The 24,063-nt window shown below is 36.6% G+C and overlaps 1 protein-coding gene across 1 annotated transcript in view; it reads right to left on the reverse strand.

Annotated features, from left to right (window-relative positions):
* The window catches only part of SLC2A13 (solute carrier family 2 member 13), a 443,955-nt gene that overhangs the window by 120,519 nt on the left and 299,373 nt on the right, over positions 1-24,063 (reverse strand). The window lies entirely within an intron of this gene.

The following is a 24,063-nucleotide window of genomic DNA, read 5'->3' on the forward strand; positions in this document are numbered from 1 at the left end:
AAAAAGCATAAATAAATCTTATTTTCCCTTTCTCAAATATCAGGAAAAGAAAGCTGATCAATTTTTTACCAGTAGAGGAACTAGCTGAGCTGTAACAGCCCTGGGCAAAGAGACTGCAAAGAGAGGACTGGCACACCAAATGTATTATTAAATAGTAGATTAAGCTGCTAACTTGACACGGGCTCACTGACAGCACTGTGCCCTTTGGTGTTCAAATGGGAAGCCCTAAAACTGCACTTGGTTCATTTCAAGTGTGTGCATGCAGCACAAGGAAATACTTGTTCAGTTACCAGCAGAACTGCAGGGTTTTTCATAGGTGACAGAAAAATTCTACCTTTGTGAATACATAAACTATGACCTGAAGAAGAAAAGCCAACGATCAATCGGTCAGCGTACACTTATCGAGGGGCTATTATATGAAACTTGGGGATCTACTTCTGAACATTAGTCAATGAAAACCTTATGGATCACAACACAATACTGTCTCTGATACAGTGCTCGAAGATGAGCCCCCTAGGCTGAAAGTCACTACACAATAGCCGCAATAATGCACTCAAACATACCAACAATCATGAAGATGGCGCAATGTTTTGTTCTGTTACACGTAAGGCCGCCATGAGTTGGAGTTGACTCAGTGGCAACTAACAACAACACTACATGAAAGACAGTAATTATAATTCTCAGATACCGCAGTAAGGCACTGAATGGTTTAACTAATTCTGAAAAATCAGAATTAGGCCAATACTTTGAGTTAAGTATTTCTGCGTATTTAGATCGACTGTATTGTTGGTCTTAATTCTCTCCTTTACATGTGGAGAATTAGTCTTAGAAAAGCCCTTTTCCCTTCCTGTTCCTTGTGAAAAACTAAAGCTGCTTTACGAGGAAATACAGAGTAGAAGAACAACAATGGCTAACATTTGCTGACCTCTTTCTATGAGTCTATGAGTTTCAATTTTAGAGTTGGAACTGATTTGCAAATATCATGTCCTGATAAAAGAGGAAAAGAAATAAAATCTATTGACCACTTACTATGTGCCAAGTATAAGTGTCTCCTTGTACTTTGCATATATTCTATCATTCAACTGTAATGTACTTTGCATATATTCTATCATTCAATTATACAAACATCCTATGAAAATGCAAACTTGACAACAGGCCATGGTAAGAATTTTAGAGTATAATCAACTCAACATAAAAGCTCTATATTCCATTCTCATACATACTCAGGATCCCAAAGGGATTGTTTTGGAACTTCTTACTCATTTTATTCATTCTACACATAGGGCAAAACATAAACCATTATGTGTGTCTACTACCACTTCACTTTTTTTCTGCAAAAAAATTTTTTTTTTTTCATTTTTTATAGCTGAAGTCTTTTGTCTAGCAAATAAACTGTCATTAACAGATATTTTTATAAAAGTAAAAACCATAAAAGCACTTAGAAAGATGCCTCCAGACGTGGGCAGATGGACAGTCAGCCTGTGAGAAGGGCTATCCCAGAAGTATGCTGCCCTAAGGTGGAAACCCTGGTGCCATAATGGTTAAGAGCTACAGCTGTTAACCAGAAGGTTAGCCATTTGAATCCATCAGGTGCTCCTTGGAAATCCTATGGGGCAGTTCTGCTCTGCCCTATAGGGTCACTGTGAGTTAGAATCGACTCGATGGCAATGGGTTTGTTTTTTTAAGGGGCATACAGAACACCAGCTTGTGTCAAAGGCTCAGAGCCAATTAAACTCTCCACTCCACTGAGAGCTCTACTGAGTTAAAAGAATCAATTAAAATAAATATCTCACTTAAAGGGGAATATAAATAACAAAAACCGCGTCTTCACAAATGTGTGAGAAAAAGGGGAAATACAGTTGCTTCCCCTCAGTCATGATGCAGGTGGGGAAAAGAATCACTAGATATCGAGCAGGAGACTTTTTAAGGACCAGAGGGTCAGCTTACCTCTCCTTTCAGTTCTATTCCAACGACCAGAGTTGAGGTCTGGGTTAGTTATTCCAATTCCATAGGACAGAATCTATTATTCTATTTTAAAGGCCATTGGTATATTTTATCTAAATACTAATTTTTTTTTAATGTTTCTAAACATCTTTCCTCTAGGCAAGAATGACACAGAAGTGACAGTATTATCAGTGGTGCAAGGAGGAAACAGCATGAAATTGGAGTCAAGAAATATGTGGTCATACAATATCTGTCTTTTTGTATGAAGTTTTCAAGGTTCATCTATGTCATACCATGTATCAGAACTTCATCTGTCTTTACAGATGAATAATACTCCACTGTATGTATGTTGTTGTTATTGTTCAGTGCCATTGAGTTGGTTCCAACTCATACAGACCCTACGTACAACAGAACGAAACACTGCCTGGTCCTGCGCCACCCTCACAATCGTTGTTATGCTTGAGCCCATTGTTGCAGCCACTGTGTCAATCCATCTCACTGAGGGTCTTTCTCTTTTTCGCTGACCCTCTACTTTAGTAAACATGATGTCCTCCGGGGATTGATCCCTCCTGATAAAATGTCCAAAGTATGTGAGACACAGTCTCGCCATTCTTACTTCTGAGGGGCATTCTGACTGTATTTCTTCCAAGACAGACTTGTTCATTCTTTTTGTACGTACAGGTACCATATTTTGTTATCCATTCACCTGTTGATGGACACTTGGGTTGTTTCTACCTTTTGGCTATTGTGAATAATGCTGCAATGAACATTGGTGTACTTGTTTGGGTCCCTATCTTCACTTCTTCTGGGTATATACCTAGGAGTGGAACCGATGGGTCACAAGATAGTTCTATGTTTAACCTGTTGAGTTACCTCCAAACTGATTTCCCTGAATATAGTTAATATCACTGAATTATACAATTGTAAATGTAAAAATGGTTGAAATTTTTTGTTACATGTATTTCACCACTTTAAAAATTTTTAAAAATTAAAAAAAAAAAAATAGATATGCCTTTTCTTCCGGTTCTCCTTTTTCTTATTAAATAAGGCAGGCATAGGGGGTAGTTTGAGAAGATCAGTGATCAGCAACCCTTTTCTTTCTAATTCAGAAATCTCCAAACTTAGTTTGTCAACACTGAGATTTTTCTGAACACAATATTTTCTTCTATTTGGAATTCTTAAAAAATAATAAGAATTTTATCTTTGTTGTTGTTAGCTGCCATCGCGTAGGAGCCAACACATGTCGACCTCATGCGTAATGGAACGAAATATTGCCTGGTGCTGGGCCATCCCCATGATCGGACTGGATTTTCATTGGCTGATTTTCAGAAGTAGATTGTCAGGCCTTTCTTTCTAGTTTGCCTTAGTCTGGAAGTAACATAATAAGAACAAATGATTGGCCTTTAATTCTATATCCTGACTCATATAGCTGTGATCTGCTCATATCTGAATAAAATGGACTAAAATCATTCTAGGCTTTCAAATAATTTAGTAATTAGTAAACTATTTTTCTAAAATATGAATTACTAAAGTATTTTTCTTCTGAATAGTTCAAAGTGTGTGCTTTTTAAAAATACAAATGGGAAACCAATCATTAAAATAAAACAGTGTCCCCAAATCAAACAATAAAACTTAAATGTTAACTGTGATGAACACAGTTTTTGAAATACTTACAAAGGGAGACTAGAGAGATTAAGAGACTGTTCTTTTTGCTAAAAGCAAACCAGGAAGTGCATTTTCTGTTACTATAAACTTTAAAAACTAAAATCTGTTGAAAGTACTCCTGAGGTACAAACAAAACAAAGCTCCAGAAAAGTAAGCCCTTAGCCAGTAATATCAGCTTCATATAATCTTGTGTTTTTCCCACTCACCCTCTTGCTCCTTAATACCATTCTACTGTACTTTAAAAAAAAAAAAAAAATGTGTTTTCCAAATGACAGTTTATGTAATCATATCATGGTGCCTTGTTTTAAAGTTTTAAGACCTACTCTATCTTATGAAAATCATATTATCTGACTGCTTATTCATTTGTCACTTACATACCACCAATCAATTAAAATCCCAAAATCTGTTATCAAACTCATATTTATTGCTAAATTTTTCATTATATATTTCTCTATGGGTTAATAGCATTGGCAGATTCTTGTGCTTTTTATATTAAATGATAAATTTTAAGATGCTTTTTTTATTTTTTTAAGGTGTACAAATAATTTTATTTTGTGCATGCAAACACGTCAAGTACTGCAAATTTTTCCATCAATTTTCTCTCAAACACTGAAAATCATGATGCTGTATTCTGTGAACAGCCAAAGCTAATATGTCTTCACTTCAGTGCCACAGCAAAAACACACAAAATTCACTCTTTGCTATTCACTATCATCACAACCCTCCTTGTTCCATCTCTGCCCTGTCCCCGTATACAAGCCTTATAAATCCTAGCCTTTCTCCATTTAATCCTATTCCTATAGCACAAAGGGAAACATTACAATTTGGAAATTCAAACTGAAATAAATGGAACAGAATTTATTCCCATATATATTCCCCATTTCATTGTACAGAATTATTTTATAGTTTTAAATAGAAGCTGAGTATATGCCTTAAAAATGAGGATTAAATCCATCTTAGAGATGCTGCCTACTTTTTACATAATGAGTGTACACCACCTTTAATTTCATTTACATTTCAATCAAACAATAGATTTGCAAAGAAAATGTCTAATACAGACATAAAAATATTCACACTAGAGCTTCACAATCAGTTGTACAATTGACAAACAGGCCTCTTTTCCCAAACTTTCCAGCTAAGCAAATTTATAAAATGTAATCAACGCAATAAGAAAAACATTTCCCTTTCACTTCCAGGGAAAAGAATATGCAATAAACGGTATAAATGCAGATAGCAGTTGCTGCAAGCAACTCCCAAGTGGCTGTACAGTGCCTAAGTGCAGTACAAATAAAAGCCACATGTGTTGTATCACAACTACTGTATAACTGCTTGCCCAGCTAAGAGAATGCATGTACTTCCCTGCCTTGGGTTATAAAGTGAGGGCTAATTCTTGAAAAGTTGATGGATATGCAAATGACCTTGGCTTTTGGTGGTACTAAGTGCAGCCAGTGTTTGTGTTCCACTGGTCTGGGGATATTTTTAAATTATTATTAAAAAAGAAGAAAAGTGCCAATGTCAGACTTGGGGGAATAACGTCTCTAGGAGTAAAAATAGGACTCCACTCAAATGTGGGATGTTCTGGTCTGTGGCTTTGACTCCTTGTATTTCCTTGCCAGCAAAGAGATAACAAAGAAACTGCTAGTATAAAGGTGTTACTAGAAAATGTATTCAATAAGCAGAAAATGGGATACTCCTTGAGCATATTCATTTATGTTCTGCTTTGTAGAAGGGGGTCCCTATTTAGGAGTTACAGTAAGTGATTCCATCAACACTCTTCATTCACTAAAACACAAGAAAAGGTCTTCCAGGAAATATACGTAGCTGCAGCACAACTTTTCACTTTAATGATAAGTTAACAATACTGGTGACAGTCTGTTCAGAAGCAGCTAGGGAAGAAATACTCAGATTCAAAACTGAAATTACATGCTGAACTTGAGCTGTATAAATTCCACCCCTGTTAACAAGACAACATTTAATACCGAAAATGTAAAAGCAAGCCAGACGATTTTTAGAACAATTTTTTTAACTGTTTGAATTATCCCATTTTAAATTCCTACAAATTGCTATGCATCCTGTAATCTTCTCAAGGCAGCATATAAAATTGCGATATGCTTTATATACTTAGCATCAACCTGTACACTAATTATTTTGAGATACATCAATATATGTATAGCCATACACTCTAAATAAGTTACCCTGCAGTTTAAAATTATTATAGTAGAACGTAGGCATGCTGTTTTACATAACTATTATACATTTGAAATTAAGTAAAAGTAGATTTTTATGCTTTAGTGGTGAACAACAGATTACTTTAAGGTCTGAAACCTCATTTATAAAAACTCCATATGATTATTTCAATTGAAAAATAAATATAATTCTTCTCTTTACTAACTTCTGACTTGCTTCTGTCCAATAATGATATTTATATTTCTATATAGCAACCATAGCGATTCTACTTTCCAGGATAAGAAAACTACTACAAGTGAGTAGAAACTATACAATTTGTAAAACCACCCCAGCCACTCATATTAGGTAACATATGTCTATATCACTTCGTCTGTCCTAAATCAGGTTTATAAAATACCTGATTATTAAATGCATATTATATGCCCCTAAATCAGGGACATATAAAATTTGGATTTATATGTAATGAAGAAATAAATAAAATATATTACTTAACTTAGAAGCTGGACATCAATTTACCTTAAAGAAACAGAGCTGTATTTGAAGATTCATGTAGAAGAAAGTCCATTAGAGCATTCTTATTATTATATATTATTTATAAAATAGAAAAAACTGAAAATTACATTGTGTTGGGCAGAATACTGCCTCCCCTCAAATATGTCCACATCCTAATCCCCAGACTCTGTGAATATGTTACCTTACATTGTTGTTGTTGTCAGTTGTTGAGTCAGTTCTGACTCATAGCGACCCTACGTACAACAGATGGAAACACTGCCCGGTCCTGTGCCATCCTCACAATTGCTGCTGTTTGAGTCCATTGTTGCTGCCACTGTGTCAGTCCATCTCATGGAGGGTCTTCTTCTTTTTCACTGGGCCTCTACCTTACCAACCATGATGTCCTTCTCCAGGGACTGGTCCCTCCTGATAACATGTCCAAAGCACATGAGACAAAGTTTCGCCATCCTTGCTTCCAAGGAGCACTCTTGCTGTACTTCTTCCAAGACAGACTTGTTCGTTCCTCTGGCAGTCCACAGTATATTCAATATTCTTTGCCTCCACCATAATTCAAAGTCATCAATTCTTCTTCGGTCTTCCTTATTCATCGTCCAGCTTTCTCATGCATATTAGGTGAAAATATCATGGCTTAGGGTCAGGTGCACTTTAGTTTTCAAAGTAACATGTTTGCTTTTTAACACTTTAAAGATGTCTTTTGTAGCAGATTTACCCAATGGAATATGTCATTTGATTTCTTGACTGTGGCTTCCATGGGCGTTGATTGTGGATCCAAGCGAAATGAAATCCTTGACAACTTCAATTTTTTCTCCATTTATCATGATGCTGCTTGTTGGTCCAGTTGTAAGAATTTTTGTTTTCTTTACATTGAGGTGTAATTCATACTGAAGGCTGTAGTCTTTGATCTTCATCAGTAAGTACTACAGGCTCTCTTCGCTTTCAGCAAGCAAGGTTGTGTCATCTGCATAGCGCAGGTGTGTTAATGAGTCTTTCTCCAATCCTGATGCCACATTCTTCTTCATAGAGTTCACCTTCTTGGATTATCTGTTCAGCATACAGATTGAATAAGCATGGTGAAAGGATACAAGCCTGACACACACCTTTCCTGATTTTAAACCATGGAGCATCCCCTTCCTCTGTTTGAACGACTGCCTCTTGGTCTATGTACAGGTTCCTCAGGAGCCCAATTAAGTGTTCTGGAATTCCCATTCCTCGCAATGTTATCCATAATTTGTTAGATCCACAGAGTCAAATGCCTTTGCATAGTCAATAAAACACAGGTAAACATCTTTCTGGTATTCTCTGCTTTCAGCCAAGATCCATTTGACTTCAGGAATGATATCCTTGATCCCACACCCTCTTCTGAACCTCGCTTGAATTTCTGGCAGTTCCCTGTCTATGTACTGTTGCAACTGTTTTTTTTTATTATCTTCAGCAAAATTTTACTTGAATGTGATATTAATGATACTGTTCAATAATTTCCACATTCTGTTGGACCACCTTTCTTTTGAATGGGTGCAAATATGGATCTCTTCCAGTCAGTTGTCCAGGCAGCTGTCTCCCAAATTTCTTGGCATAGATGAGTGAGTACCTCCGTTTATTGAAACACCTCAATTGGTATTCCCTCAATTCCTGGAGCCTTGTTTTTCGCCAATGCCTTCAATGCAGCTTGGACTTCTCCCTTCAGTACCACTGGTTCTTGATCATATGCTACCTACTGAAATGGCTGAACGTTGACCAATTTTTTTTGGTACAGTGACTGTGTATTCCTTCTATTTTCTTTTGATGCTTCTTGTGTCATTCAATATTTTGCCCATAGAATCCTTCAAAATTGCAACTTGAGGCTTGAAATTTTTCTTCAGTTCTTTTAGCTTGAGAAATTCCAAGTGTGTTCTTCCATTTTGGTTTACCTTACATGGTAAAGAGAAATTAAGGTTGCAGATGGCATTAAAGTTGCTGGAACCAGTTGACCTTGAAAAAGATCATCCTGAATTATTTAGCTGGGCCCAATGTAATCAGAAAAATCTTAAAAGTGGAAGAGGGAGGAGGCAGAAGAGAGTCAGAGGGAGACTGTTTACAAAGGTCGATGTGATGTGATGTGAGGAGGACTCCAATTGCTGTTACTGGCTTTGAAGATGGAGCAAGGGGGCCATAGCCAAGAAATACGGGCAGCCTCTAGAAGCTAGAAAAGGCAAGGAAATGGAATCTCCCCTAGAGTCCTCCAGAAGGAACACAGCCCTGCTGCCACCTTAATTTTAATCTGGTGAGACATGTGCCAGACTTGTGACCTTCATAACTCTTAGATAATAAATTTGTGTTGTCCTCCACTAATTTGTGGTAATTGGTTACAGCAATAATAGAAAACTAATACACACTTTGAAACCCTGTATTATGGGATTGATTAAACAAATTATGGGCAAGCCATACAGAATTCTACATAGCTATTTAAAACGTGTTTTAAAACAATATGTAATAACATGGGAAAATATTAACACTCATATTAAGTAAAAAACTTAATTATAAAATAGTATGTATTACATGATTTTAATTCTATAAATCTAACTATATACATATACATATAAAAGTCATCTCTGAGAGATGAGATTATAATTTAAATTTATTGTTTCATATTTTTACAATAAATTTGATTATATAATTAAAAAAATAATAAATGGTAATATAAGAATGATGGAACCTAAATTACTAGGAATCTCCCAAGTTTGAAATATACTTGTTTTAGATCTAATTTTGAAGATGCAACTAAGATGCTCTTCTCTGGGAAACTGACCACTCCCCAACTCCTTTTCCTACCTACGCTCTGTGATTATCAAATCATTGTATCCTTGCACTCTATGATGACTTTTTTACTTTGCTGTCTCCCTCAATGAACTCTCAGCTCCTTGAAGAAGGGCATTCTTTTATTTCATTCATCACTGCATATCCATCTTCTTTCACAGAGCTTGGCTCGTAAGTAAATGTATGAGTTAAAAACTAAACATCTCACATCCCAAGGGTAAAGAAGATGTGAGGTTTACAGCTTTTAAGAAAGCCTACGAACACCCCTAATATGTTTATGCAAGTCTACTGCTTCTCCAGGAGTCATTAAAGTACTTTGTTTCAGGATTCTGTAGGGAAGACATGAACTTGGAAATGATGGATATCATTTTCTGCAGACCTGCTTTACTGCCAACAATCCTTACTACTGGATTTTACGTATTAGAAAATTTCTGCAGTTTTACTTATTAGAAAACTGGAGACTTAGAGAGGTCAAAAACTTGCCTTACCAAAACCAAACCCACTGCCGTCAAGTCGATTTTGACTCATAGTGACCCTAGAGGACAGAGTAGAACTGTCCCAGAGGGTTTCCAAGGTTGTAAATCTTTATGGAGGCAGACTGCCACCTCTTTCTCTCACCGAGCGGCTGGTGAGTTCCAACCACTGACCTTTTGGTTAGCAGCTGAGCGCTTTAACTATTCCACCACCAAGACTTCTCAGAACTCGCCTTAAGTCAGTGGTAAAGATGTGCTCACCTCCAGGGCTCACTCCCCTAAACCACACTGCTGCTTAAATCAGTATAGGGTCAACATTTATCTATATAACCTTTTCTATGCATTCAGCTGAGACCATCCCCCTTCTATAAGATGAAATTACTATTTTTCTCATAAGTGCTTTGATCATGATAAATTATTAGTTGGCTATGATTCTATTTTGTTTTTAATAAGTTCATAAATACCCTATGATAATAAATCTTACCTTGGGATATATGCCTATCTGAATAATAAATTTGAGTTTTTGGTACACTTAATCAAGCCTGTTAATTCATAGCTCAATTCTATTCTCCTGTAGAGAAGAGGATAGCTAGTAGGTAACTTCTGGCCTCAATAGTTTGCAAATCACCAAAGACATGGAATCTACTGCAGGTTACATTTCCACTTCTGCTTCACATAGTATACTGTGTGCATTGTGAATAATAAAAAGAGCCTGAGCTAGAAGAAGGCCATGGTTACATTTCTGTAATTAATAAGGTTGTCTCTTACCCCTGTTTATCTCATTAATATGCATGTCTTGCAGCAGGCTGTCAAGGCCACCTTTCCTCACTCTTTCATTTGCTCTGGTCACAGGGACAGATGAGCTGACTGATGTACATCTTTATTTCTCCCTGAAGAGACCCACGGAACTGCTGGGCCTAGCCACAAGACCTGTTGTTGGCCGTCATGCCATAACAGATCACTGGGTAAGCGCTGTATTGCATACATTTTATCACCATGAGCTGATCTGTAGAACTGTTCAGGCTTAAACAAACTTTAGTCAAGAAGAAGATTTACTTTTTTAACTACTGTGATCTTCAAATCTATACCTAATTTTTATTTCCAGTGCTTTCTTGTTGTTTACTGAGAAACTGGGTGAATTAGACAATAAATGTATTTTTTTGAACAGTTTTTATGAATTTGTCTTTCATTACAACACATGGAAATAGCAATTAATGAATATAAATAGCTGCTTGGTCAATTAATACAGAGCTGGTGGCACAGTGGTTAAGAGCTCAGCTGCTAACCAAAAGGTTGACAGTTTGAATCCAGCAGCTGCTCCTTAGAAACCCTATGGGGCAGTTCTACTCTGTCCTATAGGGTTGCTATGAGTTGGAATTGACTCGATGGCAATGGGTCTGTTTTGTTTTTTGTTTTAGTCAATTTTCTTTAAAAATTAAAATAAAAAACACTTTATATGTGTACCAAACTGATGACAAAGAAGCGTTCTGCAACAGAGGCAATCAAAGTTTCTCTCTAAAATAAGGATATAGACATATAAGATGAAAAGCTAAGAGGTAAAATTAGTCAAAGCCATATCATATCTTCTGCTTTTGTTTGTAAACCAAAAGTTGTAGAGCAACATCTTCACATTGGCAAAGGAAAAGTCAATGCAAATCCTGACATTTATGTTTACAAAACCAAGACAAAAACACTATGAGAGATATACAGAGAAAGGAGAACCAACGAGGAAATTGCAGATTGTGATTTCCCATTTTACCGCTCAATCTGGGACATGTGTTCACGGAGTGGAACCATAGCCATCCATACTATTTACATCTCGCTCGATTATGCTCTGTCTCTCTCAGCATGAACAAATTAAATGTGTGAAAGGGGTGACTTTTCTGTATAAACTATTTAACAAGTTCTGCATCTTTGATAATTAGCTTGTGTATAAACTGAAAAATGGAAGAAGGAAAAAAAGGAGGGAAGGAAGAGATAAGAAATGAAGAATAAAAATTGTGAGTGTGTGGATATGAGACAGAAAAAGAGAAAGAACTATTTTTAAGCTAGAGACGTGTCCTCTACTCCTCTTTACCAGCGTGTAGTATTAATCCAATGCTCTGCTCATATTGCCTGTAACAAATTAAACAGTGGTATATCCCTGCTACACACCATGGAATATCTCCATGGTGATACTGTTTTTAAGCTCTGGCAGGTGTACATAAAATACAATCACACATGAGAAGGAATATTCTTTTCCTAACCAAAGTAAAATCTAGAAAAAGATGTCTAAAGTAGGCTTAACATTTCAGAGGTAGAGTTTAACATTTTCTTTCATTGCCTTTTAACCCATGTATCCAATAAGTCATCTTCATTTCCTTTTATAGGCTACAGACAGAAACAAGATATAATGGAATTTGTATAATTTTATATTTATATAATTTCAGTTATCTATTATGAATGAAGTGAATGGCAGAGCAGTTTCATGCTCAAACCCAAACAACTGCAAAATAAATTCTCTTCAGAGGTCAGTGCTGTACAGACTTGGTGCATCTTATTCCCTACAGAGTGGCATGTAAAAGGTTGACCACATTCCAAGAAATGTGTTCATAAAAGACTCATTTCCTTTCTTCAATAAGACGAAAATTTAAATTAATATGCAAAGGAGACAAGTAATAAGGGGAAGAGACAGAATTAAAAGGCCACAGGAATACAGTAATATAACTTGAGTCAAATTAGCAAATCTAGATGGAAGAATAAGACTATATTCTAAATTGATCCAGTAGGCATAGGACCCAATTACCTATAGAAAGTCTGGATAATATTCTTACCCTGAATATAGCATCTATCCCATTGATTTATTTATAGGACTTAATTGCTATATAGAAAGAGGATTTCAGAAGTGGGTACTAATCTATGTGATTGGCCCTTTAATCAAAACACTATATCTGACAGAGTAGCCATTCTGGATGGAATTTTTCCAAAAGGCATACAAACACTGAAAACAGGTATAATATCTGTCAGGTGGACCAGTGATTCTTAAGTGGTAGTGGGGGAATAAACATTTGCTGTGATTTTGGCCTTCCAGTATCTCTTCACCTTATTTCTGGGAAATACATCTTTGGTCCTGGTTTATTGGGGTGCGGTAGGTTCATGTCCAGATTCTAGGGGCCTCAGTGAGTGGTTTAAGGGTGGGAACATTTCAAAATCAAAACCCATGAGCTCCAATTTTCAACTTTGGGAAAGAGACTCCAGCTTTTCGCTGGAGAATGTGAGCCTGGAGCTACAACAGCCATCTTGTAACAATAATGGAAGTCCTTGTCAGAAAAAGCAACTAGCACAGAAGGAGCAGAACCCAGAAATGGAAACATCATTTGAGACCTGCATTTAACTGAAAACAAGCTCTATCCCTATGGGCATATTTGTGTTCTTCAAGTTAATTTAGTGACTTACAACTGAATCACTGAGCTAGTTTTAGCTCCAGCACTTGAAGCAGTCATTCTATAGTTGAGACTTGGCTAACTTACCTACATGTCTGCATCAATAAACTTCATTATGACAGTCAGTCAATTCCCACTTAGCTTAAGTTTTCCATCACTCAAAACTAATGGCTAGGGAGGTGGGGAAAGCAGGGTAGATTGAATATCTCTTATACTTCCAGGGGAAGTGAAGAAGAGGCATTTCAAAGTGAACCAATAACTCTTGGAATCTCATACTTAGATTTAAGAATGATAGCTCCTCATGCTATCTATCATTTGAAAGCTAGATTCTGCCTGTGTCAGGAATCTCCAGGATTATCTTCTGTCTCAATGGTTCATTAGAAGGACTCACAGGACACAGAAGTTGTTACATGTATGGTTATGGTATATTACAGTAAAAGGATATAGAGTAAAATCAGCAAAGGGAAAAGGACCATGGGGCAAAGTCTGGAGGAAACTGGGTGCAAACTTTCAAGAGTCCTCTCCCAGTGGAGTCACTGAGGACGTGCTTAATTCCTCTAGCAATGAGTTGTGACAACACATGTGAAACGCTGTCTACCCTTAAAGACTCAGTGCCTGGGGTTTTTACTGAGGGCTGGTCAAGCAAGCACTTGTTGTCTAGCATGTACCAAAATTCCAAGCTCCCAGAAGAAAAGCAGATGTTCAATATAAACCATATTTTGTATAAGCAGTTTAGACACAACGAGCCACTCTCACCATTAGAGAAAAGTTTTATATCAGTGTAGGGAACTCTTTATTATTCCAGTCCCCAGACTTCAGCCAAAGGGCTACTTTGTAAGCAGGTCTTTCTACCTGTCTCAGGCTTGCTTTGGTAAGTCTTTGCTGCACACTGCCTTTCTTCTGGGATACTTCAAGACATCATGTTAGGACACCTTCTCTTCCACATGCCAACTGCTTGGCAGAAGTGCCACCTGCCACATTTGATAGAGGGTGTTCTTGTTTACTGGGCTGGACTTCCTCACAGATAAACTGCAGGTGAATTCAATGTCATAACATCTGCCCTCTCCCAATAGATGGACGGACCTTACATCAGGCTCCATTCTTTCACTGTATGCCCTGCTCTGCTGCAGCCAAGAAAACTAGATTCTAAGCCACTGGAGAGCAAGTGCCATGTTCTATTTATTTTTGTACCCAGAATTCTTAGCACAACTTACTTCATGATTACGTATTTGTTGAACAAATGCCCACATTCCAAGATAAAACTCTGTCAGGCCCCTGAATTAATGAATCTTCTGTATCACCTTTCATTGTACAGCTGATCCTTTAAACACACACATAAGGTATGCTGCTTTCTAATGCATGTAGGTAAACTAGTCAAGTCACAACATTAAAATGGTTACTTTAAGTGCTGGGGCCCAAACTAGTTCACTGCTTCAGTTACAAGTCACTAAATTAACTTGAAGAACACAAATATGCTCACAGACTTATGTTCATATGAACAATTTTAGAATCAGAATAACCTGCTGGTCTTATCAGGAACGGCAATTAGGTTAGAAAAATATTTTGTTTTTATTATATCCTGACCACTGTGCTGAAGAAAAAGAACGAGTATGTAGGCAGCTAGGAAATCTACCTAGAAAATACTCTGCCTTCAGCATCTTTGTCTTGCTGCTCTGGCTGCTATCCACAAATCCCAGATGTAATATGTTCATAAGCAGCCTGTAATACTGTTCATCCAAGTTCCAGAGTGTGCTGTGAGCCTGGCAACCTCCCTCTGTGGGAACCATGGCTGCAGATGACTAGCTGAAAATAAAATTCAACTCCAGGCTGAATGTATCATCATGATTTTAATTAAGTTTCTAGAAGAGTTGCTCCATTTTGTGGCAATTTCTCCCTTTTCTCATTTATAAATACGGTAAGAAAACTATCGTTAAGTAAAAAATACATTTTGAATCAAAGTACAGTAATTGTGTGAGTGAATTTTCCCCACTACTAGTCTTACAAACATTGCTGTTTTAATATGGAATGCTATTCTTTAAGATATAGAATTTAAAACAAAACAAAACAAAAAAACACCAAACTTGTTGCCATCAAGTCGATTGACGCATAGTGACCCTATAGGGGGAGTAGAACTGTCCCGTAGGGTTTCCCGGAGCAGCCGGTGGATTTGAACTGCTGACCCTTTTTTTGGTGCGCAGCCGAGCTCTTAATCACTGTGCCAACAAGGCTCCAGACACAGAACACATGTGAAAACTAATATTCGAAAACCTACTACAGAATCACAGAGCTAAAGAAATCTCAGGAAGAAATCATATATATCCTTTTAGCCTAAATAAAAGTCCTGCAATAAATTTAAACAGATGTTAATATGGTACTAGGCTTTTATTAAAATAATAGGGAAAAAAGTGTCACCACTTTCATGGGTAACTAATTCCATTGCCACTCATACATGAGAATTCTCTTGAAAATTTTAATCAAACTCTCTTTGGCTGTGATTAATAATCATTTCTCTTAAATTAAATTATATCTGGCATGAACAGTACACTCATGATTTTACTTCCCAAGTGAAACCAAACAGCTGATTAGGAGGATTCTTATATCTGAAAAGCACCCTAAGTTCTAAAAACATTAAAACTTTATTGCTATAGACAAACTTGTTTGTGATAAAATTCACTTGTATTCCCAATTCTTGCATATAAAGGACTGTCATTTATTTTCAGCTGAGACCATCTTAGCCCAGCTTCCTACTGGGTTCATACTCCCAGTCATTAATCCCTAAAGTCAAGAGCCCCAAATCTCATTTCCTACCTTAAAGAAACAAAGATTACTGGCAAATTTATCTTACTATCAAAATCATTATTTGAATAACCAGATAATCTTGTTAACTAAATTTCATCAGATTAAGTAACTGCCACTAGTCTTTATGGAGATCATACTTATGTACTTAACAAAACAAAACAACAAACCCGTTGTCCTTGACTCACAGCAACCCTATAGGACAGGGTAGAAATACACCATAGGGTTTCCAAGCAGTGGCTGGTGGATTCGAACTGCTGACCTTTTGGTTAGCAGCCAAGGTCTTAACCACTGTATAGAGCTCTTAACCACTGTGCCACCAGGACAACATGTATGTATATACATGCATAATTATACATATTAGATATATAAATCACTAGATAACTCTTTACAGTGTTTAATCTTAAAGAAAAAGCTTCATTACATCAATTTCTGTGGTAGTTAAACTTATTTTTCTGTCTTGCTAGGTTTATTCCCTGTTCTATGTTGAGAGGCAACCAAAGAATCAGCATGGGGTGGGGGAGAAAATCTTAGTTGTATTATTCAGGCCAAGTAAACATGAAATCAATTATCAAAAATCTTATTAAAGTGAGAGCTTCTTAAATGTAAGGTTTCATATGTCTTCTGTGATTATTTTAAATTCAGGTTTGGTAAAGTAGAGATTTGGAGTCTCTGTATGGTGCATATGGTTAAGTGCTGGACTACTAACCAAAAGGTTGGTGGTTCAAATCCACACAGAGGCACCTTGGCAGACAGGCCTGGCGATCTGCCTTGAAAACCGTATGGAGCAGTTCTACTTCGCATACACGGGGTTGCCATGAGTTGGAACTGACTTGAAGACAACCAACACCAACAACAAAGTACAGAATATTGAAGTAATGTTTTTTCCCACTTCCCTTGAAGTGTGAAAATAGGTAAAACGATCATGATGGAAGACAAAGTAGGTAAGATAAATTTTGTTTCACAATGTCCACTAGGAAGTAAAATATATATTTACTTGATCCTTTTTATAAATAGATAGGACAGCTACTGACTTTTGTCTCATATTTAGATTTCTTCCATTGTATATAGCAAGTTATTTATAAAAATAAATTAAGCAAATTAACTCATAAATCAAATTACATGAGAAGATTTACTATATTTACATGCTATTATATTAATGCTTAATTAGTCGTAGTTATTTCATTGTAGTAATTCTTTCAATTTTCTTGGTAATCCCACTAATACATAAATGTTCTAAATAAAGCCATTTTACTTTATTCACTCTTACAAGTAGGGGTATGTATATTTAGTCTTTCAAATATTTACATATTTGTGAAAACCCATGAAGGTATAAAATGATGAAACAGAACATATGTGTACTATTTATAAACCTAGTGGCCAAATATAACTTGTTTATGTTGATTTTCCTTATTTAATTCTTCCAACTGAGAAACAGAAAATATTTGCTCATTCAGTTTACAAGCTGATTCCTAACTTACAAGATTCCAAAAATCTATTTGTGTGGCACTCGAGTTTTCCTATTTAAAAAAAAAAAAAAAAAGGAAGCTAGAAGCCCAGGGCTCCCACAAAACTCTAAATCCATAATGTACCTAACATAGACTACCAATAGGATATAGGACCTGCCCACGACGTAGAGTGCAGGTGTTTAATGATCCAGTTTTGAATGTTAAGATTACATATCCCCTCCTGGTAACAGAATCAAGCACATCCCACTAACCATCCTTCTGAAGAAAAACCCTCTAGCCTAGGGAACAGAAACTTCTAAAGGTCAGATAAGTATCTGGGGTGGACACCTGTCCTGCAGGTAATTTTTCTTTAACATGCCACTGAAATTAGCCTACCTGATTCTTTATCCACTGGCTGTAACTTTGCTTCAGCCAAGGTATTCTCTCCTTCCCTGGGAACTAAAAAGAAATAGCCTTGGAGTCTATGCTCCCAACCCATCATTCTTCCTCCTGATCATTCTACCTTTACAATTACACCTTCAAAAGTTCCAGTGTACAGGAACCATCATGGGAGACCAAATGGAGACCAACAAAGGGGAAGGGGCTGCAAAATTCATGAGCCATAATTTGGAGGGTAGGAGAACCTTACAGACCATCTGTTACAGAGATTGGCAATTTACAGGTCCCTTTCTTCCTAAATTCCTCTTCTTAATTTATTCTGACAATGAGGAGAAAGATAAAGTTGCACGAAAGTGATATAGATTCTAGTAGTGTGTCTCTGGATACCAAAAGAACCACTTCAGGTAACAACTTTAATTGTGAGGAGAGGAAATGAATGTTCTTTTCTTGTTAATTATTCTTTTTCATTTTTAGGTGTCCTAAAAATCCCTAGACAACCACAAAAATTTATCTGCTTGCTTTGGGGTTGCAGGTAGAGGGCAAACATCCTGCTCCTCATAACTCAGGGAGGAAAAGAATGAATCCATAGAACGTCTTAATGGAGTAGGAGGCAGAGAAAGGGGTGAAAGCCACGGTGCAAAGAGAGCTTATAAGGCATCTAGTGGCATACATACAGTTTCCATGTTTGGAAGACCTCTAAGAAACAGATTAATAGCAGAAGAAAAAATATTCTATACTGATCAATTTTCAAATAAAGATTAATGGATTACACTAAAATCTTTCTATCATACACTGCTGTGAGGTCCAAATGTACAATATTTCCTAATCATATAATTACTTTATGATCGATTTCTTTTTATTTCTAAATGCAATTTTAAATAGGCTTTCTTCTCTGAAATTAGTTTCACAGGGTGAGACGGATGTCAATAACGTGGCCAAACGGGGGAAAAAAAAAGACCATTCAGTTTTCTGGATTTAATATCTTTATCTATCATAAAAATTTTGAAAGAATATGTTAATCTTTAATCTACTGTTCCAGTATTGCTGAATATGCATTACACCCATACAGACCTGATATAAATGTGTGCAAAGTTAGAAGAAAACAAATCAAGATACAATGTTGACCCTATGAGTGAATTCAAATCCTTGAGTAGAAATGAAGAAGGTTCTGAAAACACAAAATTAACAAACATTTAGAAGGTGAATTTGAAAGAGCTTCGGCTGTGAAGTTAAGGGGGCTAAGGGTACCTGGTTTTGAATTCAGCCCTCATCTTTAACTAACTGTGTTGCTTTGGACACGTTATTTAATCTTTCTGAGTTCAAGCTGGTTACATGGTGATAATGAAACATACTTTTGAAATTTCACTGAGAATTAAATGAAAAAAATGTAGGTAAACTATGAATATCAGTTGTCTTATCATTTCCCTTCTTTCAGTAATTTTTATTTTTTGGGAGGTGGGATAAATAACAGAAAATATTCTAGGGGTCAAATAACATAATCACCTATGTGGCAGAGATACTACTTTGATAAACCTCAAAGAATTTTTTTTCTCCCCTTAGGATATAACCATTGCCAGGCCACCAATGTGTTATAGGTGACACTTTGATTAGTCTAAGGTAATTTTTTTCAGATGTCACCATTGCCTGGCTCTAACATATAAATATATTCAGAATACTAACTGGCCTGCCTACTGTAAGATGGTCTCTTTTGTACTCTAGCACTCCATCTGTTCAGGCACAGGAAATCAACAACCTTGGGAACCCAGAGAACACGTCTGACAGCTGCAGGACTCAGATTCTAACTTCAAGACACTGTAAATCACTAACATGTTTTGACAGTAAAAACATTTAATTCTACAATCTGGTAGGGCTGTGTGTGTGTGTTTGTGTGCATGTGTGCACTTAATTAATTAATTTGGCTAAAGGGAGAAGAACATGCCTAACGTTTTTTTATTTTAATCAAAATTAGGGTCTCATCAACCTTTCATGAGCTTAAGGTGACATTAGACTCATATGTGTTCTTGCCAGATACTTCTACCACATGACAGAGTGAACATGCCCACATGTGGTCTTGGCAAAAGCATGAGTATATTTAACTTAAAATAACAATATCAATAATAATAAAATTCTGTTTTTTATTAAAGCCCACTTTTTATTAAGCTTAGAACATCACAATTATTCTGATATTTTCACTTATTGACACTAATTTAAATTGAACTATTTTGTTTTGTTATTAAAATATAATTATTGTTTTCATTTTAGGTATAAATCCTGCCTTTCTTATTGTTTTAGGACATACTAACCTCATCCTGTTGTCTAACATTGTGATAATTAGATTTAACGCAAATTAAGAAACAAAAAGTGTAAGAGTAATTACAAGAAGGGGCTTTTATACTGCCGTTACCTTTTCTTGGCATTTGGTCTAGCCTCTAACTTATATCATTTTTTAATGTAAGAAGAGTACCAAAATTCACATCTTTTTTTTCCCCCTTTTTTTGGCTACTTCTAGACAGAGGTCCATGTCCATTGTCTTCTGCAATGTTGGCAACCTTCCCTGAAATGGGGTCTGAGAAGTTTCAGAGTATCAAGGAAATTACTGAGCACCAAACTAAGATGAAATCAGAAATTAAAGTCCTTTAGCCAGATATGAAAAAGAGACAAGAGCAATGGGGTATATCCAAAAAGTAAAACTGTACAGGTCAGCGTAGAAAAACGGTTAGATTCTAAGAGGGTGAACATGGCGTATTGCCTAGATGCTGACAGATGGATAGCATGGTTTGGTTGCATGTAGGTGACCTTTATAAGAGCTTTCTGTTCCTGCTTCATCAGAAATTCAGGGCTGCTTCTGACACTCTGATCAGAGGACACGTACTTACTCCTGACACCTGCGATGAGCAGAAAACAGAGGCTAATCTAGCTTCTTGAAGCCCAGGGCCACTCAGTGATCCTCAACTCCTCTCCTCAGTCCCTTTTTCCCTCATTGGGCAACCCTTCTAGGAGTTCAGCAGATAAATTTTTCCTAAGGTTTTGATCTTTTCTAGGCTAATGGACTGCATACATAATTGAATTTCAATTTTTTTTGATTAAGGATTCAAAATAGAACTTCCCTCAAGGTCATGGAAGCTCCATAGACACATCCAAACTCCCTGAGGGACTGAACTGCTAGACGGAGGGCTGTGGGGACCATGGTCTCAGGGAATATCTGGCTCAATTGGCATAACATAGTTTATAAAGAAAATGTTCTACATTTTACTTTGGTGAGTAATGTGCTGGGGTCTTAAAAGCTTGTGAGTGGCCATCTAAGATACTCCACTGTCTCACCCCTTCGGGAGCAAGGGAGATTGAAGAAAACTAAAGACACAAGGGAAAGATTAGTCCAAAGGACTAATGGACCACAAGTACCACGGCCTTCGCCAGACTGAGTCCAGTACAACTAGATGGTGCCCAGCTACCACCACTGACTGCTCTGACAGGGATCACAACACAGGGTCCCGGACAGAGCTAGAGAAAAATGTAGGACAAAATCCTAACTCACAAAAAAAGACTAGACTTATTGGCCTGACACAGACTGGAGAAACCCCGAGAATATCGCCCCCAGACACCCTTTTAACTCAGTACTGAAGTCATTCCTGACATTCATCCTTCAGCCAAAGATTAGACAGGCACATAAAACAAAACGAGACTAAAGGGGCCACTAGTCCGGGGCAAGGACTAGGAAGCAGGAGGAGACAAGAAAGCTGGTAATAGGGAACCCAAGGTCAAGAAGGGAGAGGGTTGACATGTTATAGGGTTGTTAACCAATGTCATAAACAATATATGTACTAACTGTTTAATGAGAAGCTAGTTTGTTCTGTAAACCTTCATCTAAAGTATAATAATAAAAAAAAAAAAAGAATGTCCTTGATAATCATCTGTGAAAACTCTCTCAGCCTTCATTCCCATCTGCATCCTCATCCTATACTAGTGGTAAATAATAACAGTAAATTATAATAAAGTCTACCAGGTCTTCTAATTCTGAACAAGATTAAAAACTACTATGGGGTGCTGGATTCCTTTCCGCCAAACCCTAGAGATATTACAGATAATATTGGCTACTGGTGGTTATTAGAATTCTATTTAGAAAATAATAAGAAGAAGCACCACCACCAAGAAGCCCTAGGGGAGCAGGAAGCAGTTGGTCTTAATACGGATGGTAAAGTTATAACCTAAAGAGGAAGAGTCAGTATCCATAGACTGGAATGGATTGGGAAGGGCTCCCTAGCTGGCCCATTTTCCTCTCCCAGAGTGCCCTGATTAAAGTATCACATTCCTAGTCATTATGACGAGACAAGAAAGCAGCCCTTCTCATTTAGCATCATTTAGAAACTGCCAAGTAACATCATGGCAGCTCTGGGGCTCTGCTGTAGTGGGGAGCCTTTATGACTGCAAGTGAGCCACAGATCAGGCCCCAAGGCCTTCTACGTCTTGTGCAAACTTCAGTGAGCAGAGATTTTTGCAGTTTTGTTTCCTTTCTCAGACCCTAGGACAGTACCTGGCACATAATAAGTAATCACTAAACAGATATTGAATAAACGACTGAAGAAGCAGGGATTTGGGATGAGCCACAGATTTGTGGCTGAAGAAGAGGTACTGGTAGATTTCCTGTCTTACACAGAGTATCATACCATGATAGATCATCTTTGAAAGACATACTGAAGGATTTGTTCTAATAAGAAGAGAAATAAATTCAAAAGGAAGCATACTGATAAGAAAATAAACGGTGAGTAAATTTGTTAACCCAATAGCATAAAAATAGAGAACAAAAATTCTAGATGATGGCAACGTGAAGAGAGGGGAGATGAGAGTAGAGACAGCAGAGGGGTGGGTAGACAGACTGCTAAGACTGTTATTGATGGTGATGGCAGAGTTATTAAGTTTTAAACAACAGAAGGGGAAAATAAATACAATGAATCTTAATAAGTTAGGGGTAATGGTCAGGAGCCCTGGTGGCACAGTGGTTAAAGCACTTGGCTGTTGACTGGAAGGTCAGAGGTTCAAACCTACCAAGCCGCTCCATGGAAGAAAGATGTGGCAGTCTACTTCTGTAAAGATTACTGCCTTGGAAACCCTATGAGGCTGTTCTACTCTGTCCTGTAGGGTCACTATGAGTCGGAATTGACTTGATGGCAAGAGTTTTTTAATGGTCAGTAGAAGAAAAAAGAATTTATATCTTTCAAACAAAAAGAATAGAATCTGAGTTGCCAACATAACAGATGGCAGGAAAGGAGAAAATATAAGTAACAATAAGAAAGTATGATGAACAAAAACAAGAAATAAAAAAGCTGAAATAAGTCTCTAAACAGTAAGTATAAAAAGCACACATTTATTAAACTCAGTCATCAAAAAATTGACTCAGATTAGATTAAAAAAAAAAAAAAATCTAGCAATAAATTGTCCACAAGAGAAAAGAAAGATTGATGGAGGAGATGGAATAATACTTTCGGCAAACATTAACCAAAAGGTAGATTAAATAGCAATTTAACGATTACAGCAAGCAATTTGAGGAGAAAAACATTATAAAACATGAAATATAGGTAATTTGCTCAGAAAAATAATACAATATTAAGAAGATATAATTATCAGAAATATTTATATCCATCTACTATATAAGCACTAAGTTAATAAAACACTGATAGAAATATGGAGAGGAACAGATACATTAAATTTTTTTGTTGGAAAATTTAATACATCTCTCTTAGAAACTGATAGAGCAAGTAGGAAAAAATTAATCAAGAACACAGAAAATGTGAATTTTACCATTAACAATCTCAATCTAATATTCTTAGATTGAAACTGTCAGTGGTATAACAATGATATATATATACATAGTGATAGGAAAACTGACTCACTACTACATAGAATTAGATTCCTTACCTTACAACAAGAAAAGAAAAAATCCAAATGAATTTAAGACTTAAATGTAAAAAATAAAACTGTAAGCTTACAGAAGGAAATGCAAGAAAATCTTTGTGACTTCAGTAAAAAGTAAGGTTTCTTAAAGACAAATTATAAAGGGAAAAATTGTTGACTACATCAACAAAGAACAGCACAGAGTTAACAGATGGGTGACAGACTTGATTAGATGTTTTCCATAGCAAAAGACTGTAAGGGATTAATATGTACAATATATAAGATACTCATTTAAATCAGCAACAAAACAGGAACCTCAGGAAAACCAATAGAGAAATGGGCAATGTAAATGAACAGGTAATACATAACCTCAACAGCTAATAAGTATAATAATCAGAGAAATGAAAATCTAAAATGAAAGATGACAAAATACAGCTACCAGATTGCCAACATTTATAAAGTTAGATAATACAATGTGCTAGGGAGGGTGAGAGTGGGAAACGGACACCTGGATGCACAAATGATTGGAGAAAA

Source organism: Trichechus manatus, unplaced genomic scaffold (assembly GCF_000243295.1).
Source record: "Trichechus manatus latirostris isolate Lorelei unplaced genomic scaffold, TriManLat1.0 scaffold00285, whole genome shotgun sequence".
Taxonomy (NCBI): domain Eukaryota; kingdom Metazoa; phylum Chordata; class Mammalia; order Sirenia; family Trichechidae; genus Trichechus; species Trichechus manatus.